At 36.4% G+C, this 13,579-nt stretch overlaps 1 long non-coding RNA gene across 1 annotated transcript; it reads right to left on the reverse strand.

Moving 5' to 3' along the window:
• Positions 1-8,045: 8,045 nt before the first annotated feature.
• Positions 8,046-10,030, reverse strand: LOC148771817 (uncharacterized). Its single transcript, XR_016030302.1, has 3 exons — positions 9,954-10,030; positions 8,547-8,665; positions 8,046-8,422 (listed from the first exon to the last, which is right to left on the reverse strand). It is a non-coding gene; the product is annotated as an uncharacterized LOC148771817 (long non-coding RNA).
• Positions 10,031-13,579: the final 3,549 nt, after the last annotated feature.

Below are 13,579 nucleotides of genomic sequence, written 5' to 3' on the forward strand. Positions count from 1 at the left end.
CCTTTAGATGGAGTTTTTCCGTAAGATAATACATAGTTGAAAGGGTGTTGTAATTACCAAAACATAAAGGATTATTATAATTTAACCATAACTGAGGGGTATGTGTAATTTGCCCTAAACTAAATAAACTATATGGTCTGTTTTTACTACCGTAAGTCTGCAACGTATGAGACATATAGCCAAGCTACGGAGCTTTCATCAATTAAACGGTTTATTTCATGCTTTTCGGTGTGCTTTGTCGAATTATATCTTACTATATACATGTGCCTAAGTTTTTATAAAGTGTACATACATCACCATTACATATTTGTGATTGTTTGTAAATTAAATATGAAAAAATATCCGTGTATTTCACCGTATGTCGTATGTACAACACTCAATTAAATTTTCGCCCATTTATCTTCATAAAGTTATGTATTTCTGTTAATTTAATCCAAGGTAGTTGGTGCGATAAAGACGATGAGTTGGAAAGTATTGTGACTGAGTATTTTCGAGATATGTTTAAATCCTCAAATCCGACGAATGAGGATTTGAATGAAGTCTTAGAATCCATTGAGCCGCGGATTAATAATTCTATGAATATGGAGCTTTCACGAGCATATTCAGCCTCAGACGTCAAACGAGCTATAGACGACATGCACCCTTTAAAGGCACCTGGACCCGACGGCTTCCCAGTACTGTTCTACCAGAAGTTTTGGCATATTGTCGGGGAAGACGTCACAAAATGGGTGTTGAGGTTTCTTAATCATATGGAGTTCCCGGCGACATGTAATTCTACTAATATTGTACTCATTCCAAAGTGTGCGAATCCGGATAACATGACTCAGTTTCGGCCTATAAGTTTGAGTAATGTTATTTATAAGATTGCGGCTAAAGCAATAGTAAACAGATTGAAGCCTCTTATGAATCATATTATCTCGGATTCTCAATCTGCATTTGTACCTTCTCAGCTCATTACAGGCAATATACTTATCTCATATGAAGTAGCACATTACATGAAGCCTAGTCTGGGGCAAAGTATGGCTGTAAAGCTAGATATGAGTAAGGCGTATGACCGCATTGAGTGGGTTTTTCTCCGTATTATGTTGTTAAAACTGGGAATGGATCTCCGTGTGGTTAATGTAATCATGAATTGTGTGAGTACAGTTAATTATTCTTTTGTTTTGAATGGGGGCGCTTTCGGTTCTCTTTGCCCAGAGAGAGGTCTTCGGCAGGGTGACCCGTTGTCACCTTATTTATTCTTGTTTTGTGCCGAATCTTTGAGTGCTTTGTTTCGGAGAGAGGAAAATATGGGCCGTTTAGATGGCCTTACTATCTGCAGAGGTGCTCCAGCAATATCTCATCTTCTATTTGCAGACGATACAATGATTTTTTGTAAAGCAAATGAGAACTCCGCGAAAAGCATTAAAAATATACTCAATATCTATGGGAGAGCATCGGGCCAGAAAGTCAATTTCCAAAAGTCTAGTATTGTCTTTAGTAAACGGACAAAACAGGAAAATATTGATCGGATTAAATATCTCTTGCCCATGGCAGTTGTGGATAAACATGAAAAATACCTTGGACTTCCAGCAATTGTAGGAAAATCCAAAAGAGAGGTGTTTGACCACATTAAGGAAAAAATATACAGTAGACTTATGGGGTGGAAAGAGAAATGGCTCTCTCGGGGCGGTAAAGAAATTCTTCTTAAATCGGTTGTTCAAGCTATTCCAACCTTTGCAATGAGTTGCTTTCGTCTACCAGAATACTTCACGAGAGATATCGAAAGCCTTATGGCTAAGTTTTGGTGGGAAGGGTCTAACGGCAAAGGAGTTCACTGGATAAAGTGGCAAGAACTGTGCAAAAGCAAGCGAGCAGGTGGTCTCGGATTCAGAGATTTAGAGGCATTTAATACATCTCTACTTGCAAAACAATTATGGCGATTGTTGGTGACCCCGGAGAGCTTGCTTAGCAGAATATTGAAAGCAAGATATTATCCAAATTTACATTTGTTCGAAGCCACTTTAGGATCAAACCCATCATACATCTGGAGGAGTTTATGGAGTGCAAAAAGCCTTCTTGAAGCAGGTGCTCGTGTGCGGATCGGGAATGGACGTTCAACCAATATTTGGGGGGATCGATGGCTGCCACGAGAAACTACATTCCAGATTTTTTCCCCCAGAGGAGATCATCCAATGGATATGAAAGTTAGTGAGCTGATATTGGAAAACGGGATATGGAACGACGACCTTATCCGTGGATTATTTTTTGAGGAAGATTGTGAGTCTATCCTGTCCATTCCATTTGAGAGCGTGAGAAATGAGGGTCGGTATATATGGCATTATAATTAGAATGGGAGATTTTCAGTTCTGAGTGCGCATCACCTTGCTCTACATAAGGCTGTTGATGGAGAAAATCGTCATGGTAGTGGCTCGAGTGTGAATATTGCGGCGGACTGGAAATGGTTGTGGTCCTTAAAGTTGCCTAGTAAGGTTAAAATCTTTCTTTGGAGAGCATGCAAAGATCTTTTACCAACCGGAGACAATTTGCGGAAAAGAAAGGTAGTAGATGAATCAAGATGTATCTTTTGCAATTGCATAGGTGAACAAGTAATCCATTGCCTATTATTTTGTTCATTATCATGTCAAATTTGGGCTTTAAGTGACGTACCCTTCTCAATATATAATACATCAACTAATATTATGCTTGATTGGATATTGGAAATTAAGGAGAAAGCAGGCAAGGAGGTTCTTGGAAAATGTGTAGTTATGTGTTGGGCGACCTGGCATACTAGAAATAAAAGATTGTTCGAAGGCATTTACATGGCAGCTAAGGAAACAGTGAGTTTTGCTATTAAATATTGGCATGATTTGTGGAATGCTACAGCAGAAGTGCTGAACTCAAACATTCGCACGAACAGAGGTGTTGTAAGATGGGCTTGACCGGAAATGAATGTTGTGAAAATAAATTTCGATGCGGCCATAAACAAGGTAGATGGAATATGTGGTATAGGAGTTATCGCAAGGACGAACTTAGGTGAGTGTGTGGGATGGACCTCTCGCTGCATTAAAAAACCTCTGGATCCCACAGCGGCAGAAGCTCAAGCGGCATTCATGGCGGTCGAAATGGCTCGAACAAATAATTGGAGAAGGATTGTAATTGAAGGTGACTCGATGGAGGTTATCTGCGCAGTTTGTGAACCTGCAATCTCCGAAGCTACGTACGGGAATATTATTGAGGATATTAAGCGGAAGAGGGAGTGGTTCGAGCATTTTCAGATATAACATATTTTCAGAAAGGCAAATCAAGTGGCTCATGAAATAGCAGCTTTGTCAAAGATGGAAAATTTTGCTCTTGAGGATCTTCCTGTTACAATATGTAATATTATATCTGCTGAAAAGCATGTTTGAATAAAATTGCAAGCTTTTTTTTCTCAAAAAAAAAAATCCAAGGTAGTTAAATGTCTAAAATAAACAAAGAAAATAAATAGTGATTGCACTCAAATAGTGTTATAAGTATAGGGGTATAAGTTGGAACGGAAATTCCAATTTCCGCATGTTTTGATTTTAAAAATTCTGATTTAGAACAATTTTTTTTTTCATTTCCACTTCGAAATTCCAATTTTTTTTTGGATTATAATTGGCATTATAAAAAAAACGGAACTTTTGATTTCCGATCCGATTTAATTTTGATAATTTTCGATTTTTTCCCGAAAATACACCAATAAATAATATATATATTATATAATTCTTATTTTATTTTATTTTGTTTTCTGAAACAGTAATTTGTGAAACACGTTGTTCTCTATACAAAAGTGTTTTTAACTCTCTTACTTTCAAACTAAATTTTAGTTATGACTTAGTGGGCTAAGTGTTATGACTTAGTGGGCTAAGTAGTGTTTAGTGGGCTTAATTGTGGGTTTTATTCTAACTTCCTAAACTAACCCACTAACCCACTTTCTTGAGTACTCTTGTGGTTGGTATTTCTTGCAGATCATGGGCTGAGGAGTGGAAGCTTGGCAAGTCTATAAATACCAAAATCAAGACTCAAGAATTGCACAGATTTCGAAGAAACAAAACAAGTGCTGAAGTTTTAATCTCGAGAATTTTAGTGTGTTTCTAGGATCTGTTGTACGTACTCCTTATGAGTACATTCTTTGAAATCTAGAATTTTTAATATTTTTCTTTTAGTATCTAGATTTGATTGTAAAAATGATCATGAGAATGATTCATTTGTAAGGAAGAAGTTTTCGCACCTCTTCCATTTGTATTCTTGGAATACTGATTTTAATATATTTTTCCGTCCTGTAAAGGGCAAGTTCACAAGTCTTTACTTGTGAACATTTTTAATTCTGAGTATTGTTCTTTTATCTTTATATTTCCGCTGCATGTTTGTTCAAGTGTCATAACACTTAAGACAACACCTCTGTATTAAATGAATTCAGGACCATAAATTATTTCAATTGGCATCAAGAGCCAAAACTTGACGTATACTAAGTGTTTGTTCCTATTTTTTCTTTTTCAGAAACGAATTCGTAATGGATACTCAGATGACTCCTTCTATGCGACCTCCTGTACTCGACGGCACAAACTACACCTACTGGAAAGTCAAGATGAGGGCATACATCAAAGCCATTGATGAGAGAGCCTGGAGATCTATTCTCACTGGATGGAAGCCACCAACTATCATAGATGCGGATGGGGATGTGTTTCCAACACCAGAATTACGGTGGACACCAGACGATCTATCAAATGCTAACCAAAACTCAAAGGCGTTAAATGCAATTTTTAATTCAGTAGATTTAACTATGTTTAAATTGATCTCAGTATGCACTTCTGCAAAGGATACGTGGGAAGTTCTTCAGCTACATTGTGAGGGATCAGACAGTGTCAGAAGAACCAAGCTCAGATTACTCTCTTCCAAATTTGAGAGACTGAGAATGGAGGAAACTGAAACAATTTCTCAGTACAATGAGAAATTGATTGATTTAGCTAATGAATTTCAATCCTTAGGTGGTCATTTGAGCAACGAAACACTGGTGAATAAGGTATTGAGAACTCTTCCAGAAAGGTTCAGCATGACGGTTACTGCTATTGAGGAGGCCAAAGATACATCATCTCTACGGCTGGACGAATTAATTGGTAGTCTAAAGTCTAGAGAGATGAACTTTGAAGATCAAAGAAAGGAGAGAGGAAAGGCTATCTCAAATGCACTCCAGGCAGAATTAGAGAAGGAAGATGTTGCTCCGGAATATGATGATGATGCAGAGGAATGTCTCAACAATGTTGCATTCCAAATTCAGAAATTCAATAGGGCATACAGGCGAAGTGGAATCAAGCCCAGACAGCTATTTCCAGATAGCTCTTCACAAAATCGACAAACTCAGCCCCGGAACAGATCTACTCCACAGAGAACATTTCCTCAAACATCTTCTCAGAACACTTTAAAAAATCCTTCATTTGTTCGTTCAAATTCTGAACCACCTAACTTGGATCACATTAAATGAAGGGCTTGTTCAGGATTTGGACATTATGCTAATGAGTGTGCAAATACCTTGAGAAGAAGAGGAATGAGTTTGATTTGTGCTGTCAGTGATGAGGAGGAAGAGCAACCTGAACAGACAGAGGAACAGCAATCCACTAAACAAGCTCTCTCTGTCAGATATATCACTGGAAATGCTTCTGAAACAGAATCACAAGGAGTTTCTCTGGATGCTGCAACACTTTCTGAAACACTTTCAGTAACTGAAATTTCTGAGTTAAATACTGATTATTATACATGTTTAAACTCTATTTCTTTGAATGCAGCAGAATCCAGTAATGAAGCAGTTAGTGATGAGGAAGAAATGTGTAAGAAATTGGTTATTAACCTGGAGAAGAAGACTCAAGCTCTGGATGCAGCCAACAAGGAAAACTCTTCCCTTAAAGAAACAATCACACACTTGGAGGTTGGAATCACCAAGAAGGATCTTGAACTGGCAAAGGTGAAAGATGAACTCAAAAAGGCAACTCTAGCAATCAAGAGGATGAATACTGGCACAACTAAACTTGAAGAGATTGTGTCAATGGAAAAGTACTACAAAAATGAAGGGCTAGGGTTCAAAAAACAAATGAAGCCAGTGAAGAAGAAAGAAATTGTCTTTGTAAAAGAAGAGGGGGCAAACCGAAAGGAATGCAGGAATTCCACAGTCACCCCTCCAGACTCCAGAATAAGAGGTTATGTTTGTCATTACTGTTTCTCACCAGGACACATTCGTCCATTTTGTGAAAAACTCAGTAGTGACAAAATGTTTTACAAAATAAGTCACATCACTCCAAGGAACACCTCAAAGAAAAATGTAGAATTTGTCAAAAATGAGTGTAAAATATGGACTCCCAAAGGTAAACTTTTGTGCAAGGCAGTATACACCTCTTTAAATGCTAACATTTCAGGTTCATGGTACTTTGATAGTGGATGCTCTAGGCACATGACTGGAACAAAAGAATTTCTTTCAAACTACCACACACTTAATGGATGACGTGTAACCTATGGAGGAGGAGCTAAAGGCAAAGTGGTTGGACGTGGAACACTCAGTATTGAGGGACTTCCAAAACTTTCAAATGTCCTACATGTTGAAGGATTGGGGTCAAACCTCATCAGTATCAGTCAATTGTGTGATGATGATCTACGTGTAGAATTTGATAAATACTGTTGTTCTGTGTTTGATAATCAAAATCATTGTGTACTTACAGGTTCCAGATCAATGGATAATTGCTATCAAACAGGTGACACCATATCATGCAAGAGCTCAAGAGTAAGTGAAGTAGAGCTGTGGCACCAGAAACTAGGGCACACAAACTTCAAAAATCTGAAGCTGCTCAACAAGTACAATGCCATAAGAGGAGTACCAGATCTCAAGATCAAAGATATTCCTATATGTGTAATGTGCCAGAAGGGAAAGCAAACCAGAGTACCACACAAAGTGTTGCAACACGTTGGTACCACTATTTGTTTTGAACTTGTACATATGGATCTTATGGGTCCTATAGAAGTAGAAAGTCTAGGTGGTAAAAAATATGTCTTTGTATGTGTTGATGATTTTTCAAGATATACTTGGGTGTATTTTTTAAGAGAAAAATCAGACACTTTTGAAGTTTTCAAAAATTTGTACAGGTTTGTTAGAACTCAATTTCAAGTTTCTGTTCGTAGGATAAGATCTGATCATGGAAAAGAATTTGAGAATGCTTTATTTCTTGCTTTTTGTAATAAAAAGGGTATAAAGCATGAATTTTCTGCTCCAAAAACTCCTCAGCAAAATGTCATTGCTGAAAGGAAAAACAGAACCATCCAGGAAATGGCTAGGGTAATGATGAGTGCAAAAAATCTGTCCAAAAGGTTTTGGGCTGAGGCTGTCAACACAGCCTGTCGCATCTCAAATCGTGTGTATCTAAGATTAGGATCTATGATGACTTCATATGAAATTCTTTATGGTAAGAAACCTAATCTGGAATACATGCATGTGTTTGGATGTGTCTGCTATGTTCTAAATGATAGAGATCATCTAGCTAAATTTGATTCAAAAAGTGATTTGAGTTTGTTTATGGGATACTCTAAGGCCTTGTTTGGTTCGGCAGTTGGGATAGGATGGGATAGCACAATCCTTGTAGGATTGCACTATTTGGATTAACCAAAAATGTAATAGCTCATGTTTGGTTTAACGGATTAAAAATACAATATCCAACCTCATTGTATCATTCCCATGTTTGGTTTGAAGTTTTGATTGGAGAAAGGTAGTAGTTACCAAAATTGCCCATCGCCATTGCTTTATATAAAAGTATGCATCTCACCGGTCGAAAGCCCTCTCCAGTTTTTGTGTTCTTGACAATTGAAAAAAAAACGGCTTTCGTGAACTTCATAAAATAAAAATAAATAATTAAAAAACAAATAAAAAAGATAGGTTTTTTGTCAAATTTGCTGCAAGTTGTCTACATTTTGTCATATTCCACTTCGTTCAACTAATTTGCAAGCATTTTGAAAGACATTGAATGGTAAAATTCAGATGTTACAACAAGACCAGACGGACTACAAAGTGCAACACTCATAAAGCATTACAACAGATTAAGTCAGAGCGGATGCCTTGGCACTCATACAGTGAATCATGGAGATTCTCGTTGGAAATAGATTACATGTAATAGTTCCTGAAACATAAATAAAATATTGATGATCATATCACTAAATCTAACCACAATGTCTTAAATAACAAAGAGTTAAGAAAAAAAATCCTATTACATGTGAAACAATGAAATAAACAACATTTCCAGAGCTCAGCATCATAAACAAAATGAAAGTGAAGCATTATTGAAGCCAAGCTAAACTACATCTGTTTGTGAATATCTAAAATGCACCATACATCCTCTATAATCTCTTGGCGGCTTGTATTTGATATTCTTCACCAGATCACTACCTAATAAAAGTCATTACCAAAGACGTGAATATCTCAAATTCTATCACCTTAGGCAACAGTGATCCCAAGATCAATTTCAAATAACTAAAAAAAAAATGTTTAGTGATTGAAGAAATGAGCTCACAATCACACATATCCAATATAGTAGAGAGTTATTCCTTGTAATTGATGGCATTGTAGTAGTCACAATTCCTGTACGAGCCATATTAGAGGGACTCATGCAGCAAATGATATAATCAACACCTGGAGTAAAATGAGCCAAAATGTAATGTAAAGATAAGAAAATGACGAGCTCAACAAATTGGGCAGAAGTAGACCTCATGGAACTTTCACTAGTGTATCAAATTCCTACCTAATATGTATGAGGTAATTCTAAATTCTAATATGCTTTTGGGACCGTGCAAAAATAGACCTCATGGAACTTAAAATAGCTCGTAAACTTGCAGTTAGCTCAATCATTAGCAAATACATACTCCAGGAACAGTACATAATTACTCCGCAGTTGTATTCAAAGGTCTCAAAGATATTATAATACATGCTGCTAAAATCTGCTGCATGCTTAAAGTAAGGTCTAAATCCTGGAAGAGTTGTATTGCCGAAAGAAATAAACTAAACCTCCTGATTTTAATTAATTATATATTTTTTTTTATGGGCAATAAGGTCTACCACAGTCAAGAGCATTTATATTTTATGACACTGAGTAAATAAAAATCGTGTTGAACAAGGAATGATGTGGCATTTTTTATTAAATCAAATCCTACTTAAGGTGTTTGGAATCTATAAATTCATAAAAATAGTATTTAAGAAAAATGGATTTCATTGGAAAGTACTTAGTTGATTATACAGAAGAAAAAAATTGATGAGATTTCATTAACTATACGTTTATAATTGAGGAGATGAGTGTACATAATATTGCTTATAACTTGTACTTCACTTAAGAGTGAAAGAACAGTTAATTCAATTCCTTATAGTATATCCAAGTATGATCTGCAATTTTAACATCACGCATCCTCACAAGTGTGATTCTCTCTCAAATCACCAAAAAACAAGCTATTGGAGAGACTAAAGAGAGAAAATTCAACTTGTCACGTAACAATGGTCATTACCACAGTCCGAAAATAAAAAGAGAAACTTTAACTTGTCGCATAACATTCGCCATTACCACAGTCCAAATCCGATGTTAGTTACAAATAAACTCAAGGCAAAGCAGAATATGATTTCTTTCTCATCAACAAAATATAGAGAATACTATAGAAGACCAAACAACTCTTAATTATTTTCCATATCTAAAACTGAGCAAACTAAAAAAAATATTCACACCAGTATTTCCAACATTAAATTAAAGTCGTAGTTGTTTTCCACTGGAATTCATGAAAAGGAATGCAAGGGTTTTTATTCTTATTTTTACTGGAACCGATTGGGAAAATAGGGGTTCGTGTTTGCAAGGTTCCTATTCTTCAATGGAAATAACAAAACCTAGGGTTACAGGAAGAAAACAAGAAATTATGAACCAAGGGTATAAGTTACAAACCTCGAAGAGTTGAAGCATATGAATGTCTAGACGCTGCAAGATCCGACGACAAGTCCATCGGAAGACGTCCAGAAATCGATTTGGGAATTTCTACTCTTCGATTGTCTTCCAAATCCGATTGTCTTCCAAATCTGATTTTCCACTTCACCCATGTTTAAGATCGAGTTATACTTAGATTGAGAAGCAAAATTAGAACGTAACCGAGATTTGAGAGATGAGATGTGAAAGGGGAAAATCGTGATGAACCAGTTGCAGGAGCCAAGGCTGGTGAAAATCAATTTGGGAGAGAGAATATGACCTTTTATAGTGGGTACGAGTGAAATAATGGACTCAGTGTGAGGGTGTCCAAGTAATTTCACACTCCTTCCACAATCAGCTGAAAGTCAGATTACATAAACCCACCTCCCCTCACCGGATGGCTTATCACGCAAATGAGGGATACATAGCCGGGCCGAGGATCAATCCCGGGTTCCTGACACACGAACCAAACGCGTGTAAATGGTTGATTATATTGTCAATCATGCCTAGTCAGCTGAACCAAACAAGGCCTAATAACAGTCATGCTTATAGAGTATATAATCTAAGAACTCGAACCATTATTGAATCTGTAAATGTGGTATTTGATGACTTTGCTGATCTCCGCAGTAAAACAGCTGAAGATGAAGTTGATGACTTAATTGCTGAAAGAGAAACAACCGAAGAAGACACTTCTGCCACAGATGACCTAGATACAGACAGTCCAGGTTCAAGAGAAGAAGGTGCTGAGCCAAGTGTTACCACACCTGACTCAGTACATCCTCCAGAAAGTACAGAGACTGAATTGCAGCCAACCTTTGATGTCTGCAGAAAGAAACCTTCAATTAGAATTCAGAAAAATCACCCATCTACTCAAGTAGTGGGAGATATCTTTGATGGAATAAGAACCAGAAGAAAAGAGAGAGTGAATTACAGAGATATGGTAAGATTTGCAAATTTATCTTCTGAATGTGCACTAACTGGAACCACTTGTTTTGTGTCTTCAGTGGAACCAATGAACATTGCAGAAGCTCTGAAGGATGAATTCTAGGTCAATGCAATGCATGATTAATTGAATCAGTTCATCAGAAATGATGTTTGGTACCTAGTTCCCAGACCAAATCATGTAAATGTGATAGGAACTAAGTGGATCTTCAAAAACAAAACTGATGAAAAATGTACAGTGGTTAGAAATAAGGCTAGGTTAGTAGCACAAGGTTATACTCAAATTGAGGGTATAGACTTTGATGAGACTTTTGCTCCAGTAGCTAGAATTGAATCTATTAGATTACTTCTTGCTATAGCCTGCTTTCTTAAAATCAAACTGTATCAGATGGATATCAAAAGTGCATTTCTGAATGGGGTTCTAAATGAGGAAGCATATGTAGAACAACCCAAGGGTTTTGAAGATTCTGCCAAACCTAATCATGTTTTCAAACTTAAGAAGGCACTGTATGGTCTTAAACAAGCTCCTAGAGCTTGGTATCAAAGACTCACTGACTTCTTACTTGAAATCCAGTTCAACAGAGGAGAGGCAGACAGAACCCTATTTGTTAGAAGAACTAATAATCATATCATTATTGTTCAGATATATGTTGATGATATTGTTTTTGGCTCTACTTGTGCTAACCTTTTGCAGTCTTTTGTAGATTCTATGTCTCACACTTTTGAAATGAGCATGGTAGGGGAGTTAAATTACTTCTTAGGACTCCAAATCAAACAGACAGGTGAAGGAATTTTTGTAAATCAAAAGAAGTATGCTCTCAATCTGGTGAAAAGATTTGAGTTGGAGTCAGCCAAGCACATGAAAACTCCAATGGGTTCCAGCCAAAAACTGTCCAAGGATGATGTTGCAGAAGATGTTGACAGCACTCTTTACAGAAGCATGATTGGAAGCCTTCTGTATCTAACAGCAAGCAGGCCTGACATTATGTTTAGTGTTTGTGTGTGTGCCAGGTATCAAGCTAATCCCAAAGTCACTCATCTTAAAGCTGTGAAGAGGATTATTAGATATGTTGCAGGTACAGTAGATTTAGGGATTCAGTTTTTCAAAGACACCAATACAAACTTGATAGGTTTTAGTGATTCTGATTGGGCTGGGGATATTAGTGACAGAAAAAGCACCTCAGGTGCATGTTTCTTTTTGGGGAATAATCTGGTTTCTTGGTTTAGTAGAAAGCAAAATTGTGTATCTCTTTCAACAGCTGAATCAGAATATGTAGCTGCTGGAGGATGTTGTGGTCAACTAATTTGGATGAAACAAATGTTGGGAGATTATGGGTTAACCAGTGATACCCTGACCATATATTGTGATAATTCAAGTGCTATTGACATTTCAAAAAATCCTGTTCAACACTCACGAACTAAACACATAGATATTAAACATCATTTTATTCGTGATATAGTTGAGAAAAATATAGTGTGCTTAAAGTACATTCCTACAGAAGATCAGCTGGCTGACATCTTTACAAAGGCATTAGATTATGAGAGGTTTTCTAAACTCAGAAAATCTCTCGGGATGTGTACTCAATAAACATGTCCTGAAATGTGTTGCAGCACCTCATCAAATATCTTAAGCTGCAACATAATTTACTGAAGCATTAGCTTCATTAAATAATGACTTCACTGTGATGGATTATTTTCTAAATCAGTAACTGGAAGTCTTTCACCTTGAAACGTGATCATGCTTCATGTAAACATTTAGGGAATAATTACACTCACATAAGTCAAACTCCTCTATTTTGATAGTCATATCTTAGTAACTGAGGAACCTTCAAACTGAACACTTGATCATGTTCCATGTGAATTGTTTGACTTGAAAATAAGAGTTTATATATATATTTAAAAAAAAAAAAAATTATATATAAATAAATTTATAATAAATATATATATATATATATATATATATATATATATATATATATATATATATATATATATATATATATATATATATATATATATATATATATATATATATACATATATATCAGGCGCCTGATTAGCCATTTTTTTTCTCTCACTATTAATCATTAATAAATGTGTTTTTCTATTTTTGTGAATATTTCATGAGTGCTACGGTTTTTATTTTTTTATTTTCTGAATTATTCCTATTTATATGGGTCATGGGTACATGGGTTAGTTTTTTCATTTTCCACTAAGTCCACTCCTTATTGTGCCATGTGTCACGTTTTTCTTTAAACTGCCAAGGAAATTTTTATTCTCCTTAATCACACTCTCTCCTAGAAAAACGCACACCACTTCTTCACCTTCTTCACTTCAATTTTTCTTTCTTTCTTCAGCAAAATTAGGGCTTATAAATTTCGTGCTTCTTCTCTCAAAAATTCACACCCAAAAATCAAAAGCACAAAGAAGCAATCTTTCTTTATCTACTGTATCATGGCATCTTCACCTAGAAATCCTCTTCCAGCCGCCATTGGTGATGTCCACAACGATGCTGCAGCACCTGAACCAGCAGACCCAAATCTGGCCATCATCGTTCATCCAGTCAACCTTGACGCTGTACCAATCAGCTACATTGAGCCCGGAGATGAGCTGAACCCAATCGACCCAGACCACTTCGAGTTCGTGGGTCCATCTTCCACTGCCGG

The sequence above is a fragment of the Erythranthe guttata genome, chromosome 3 (genome assembly GCF_056151865.1).
Source record: "Erythranthe guttata isolate IM_541 chromosome 3, IM_541, whole genome shotgun sequence".
Lineage (NCBI taxonomy): Eukaryota > Viridiplantae > Streptophyta > Magnoliopsida > Lamiales > Phrymaceae > Erythranthe > Erythranthe guttata.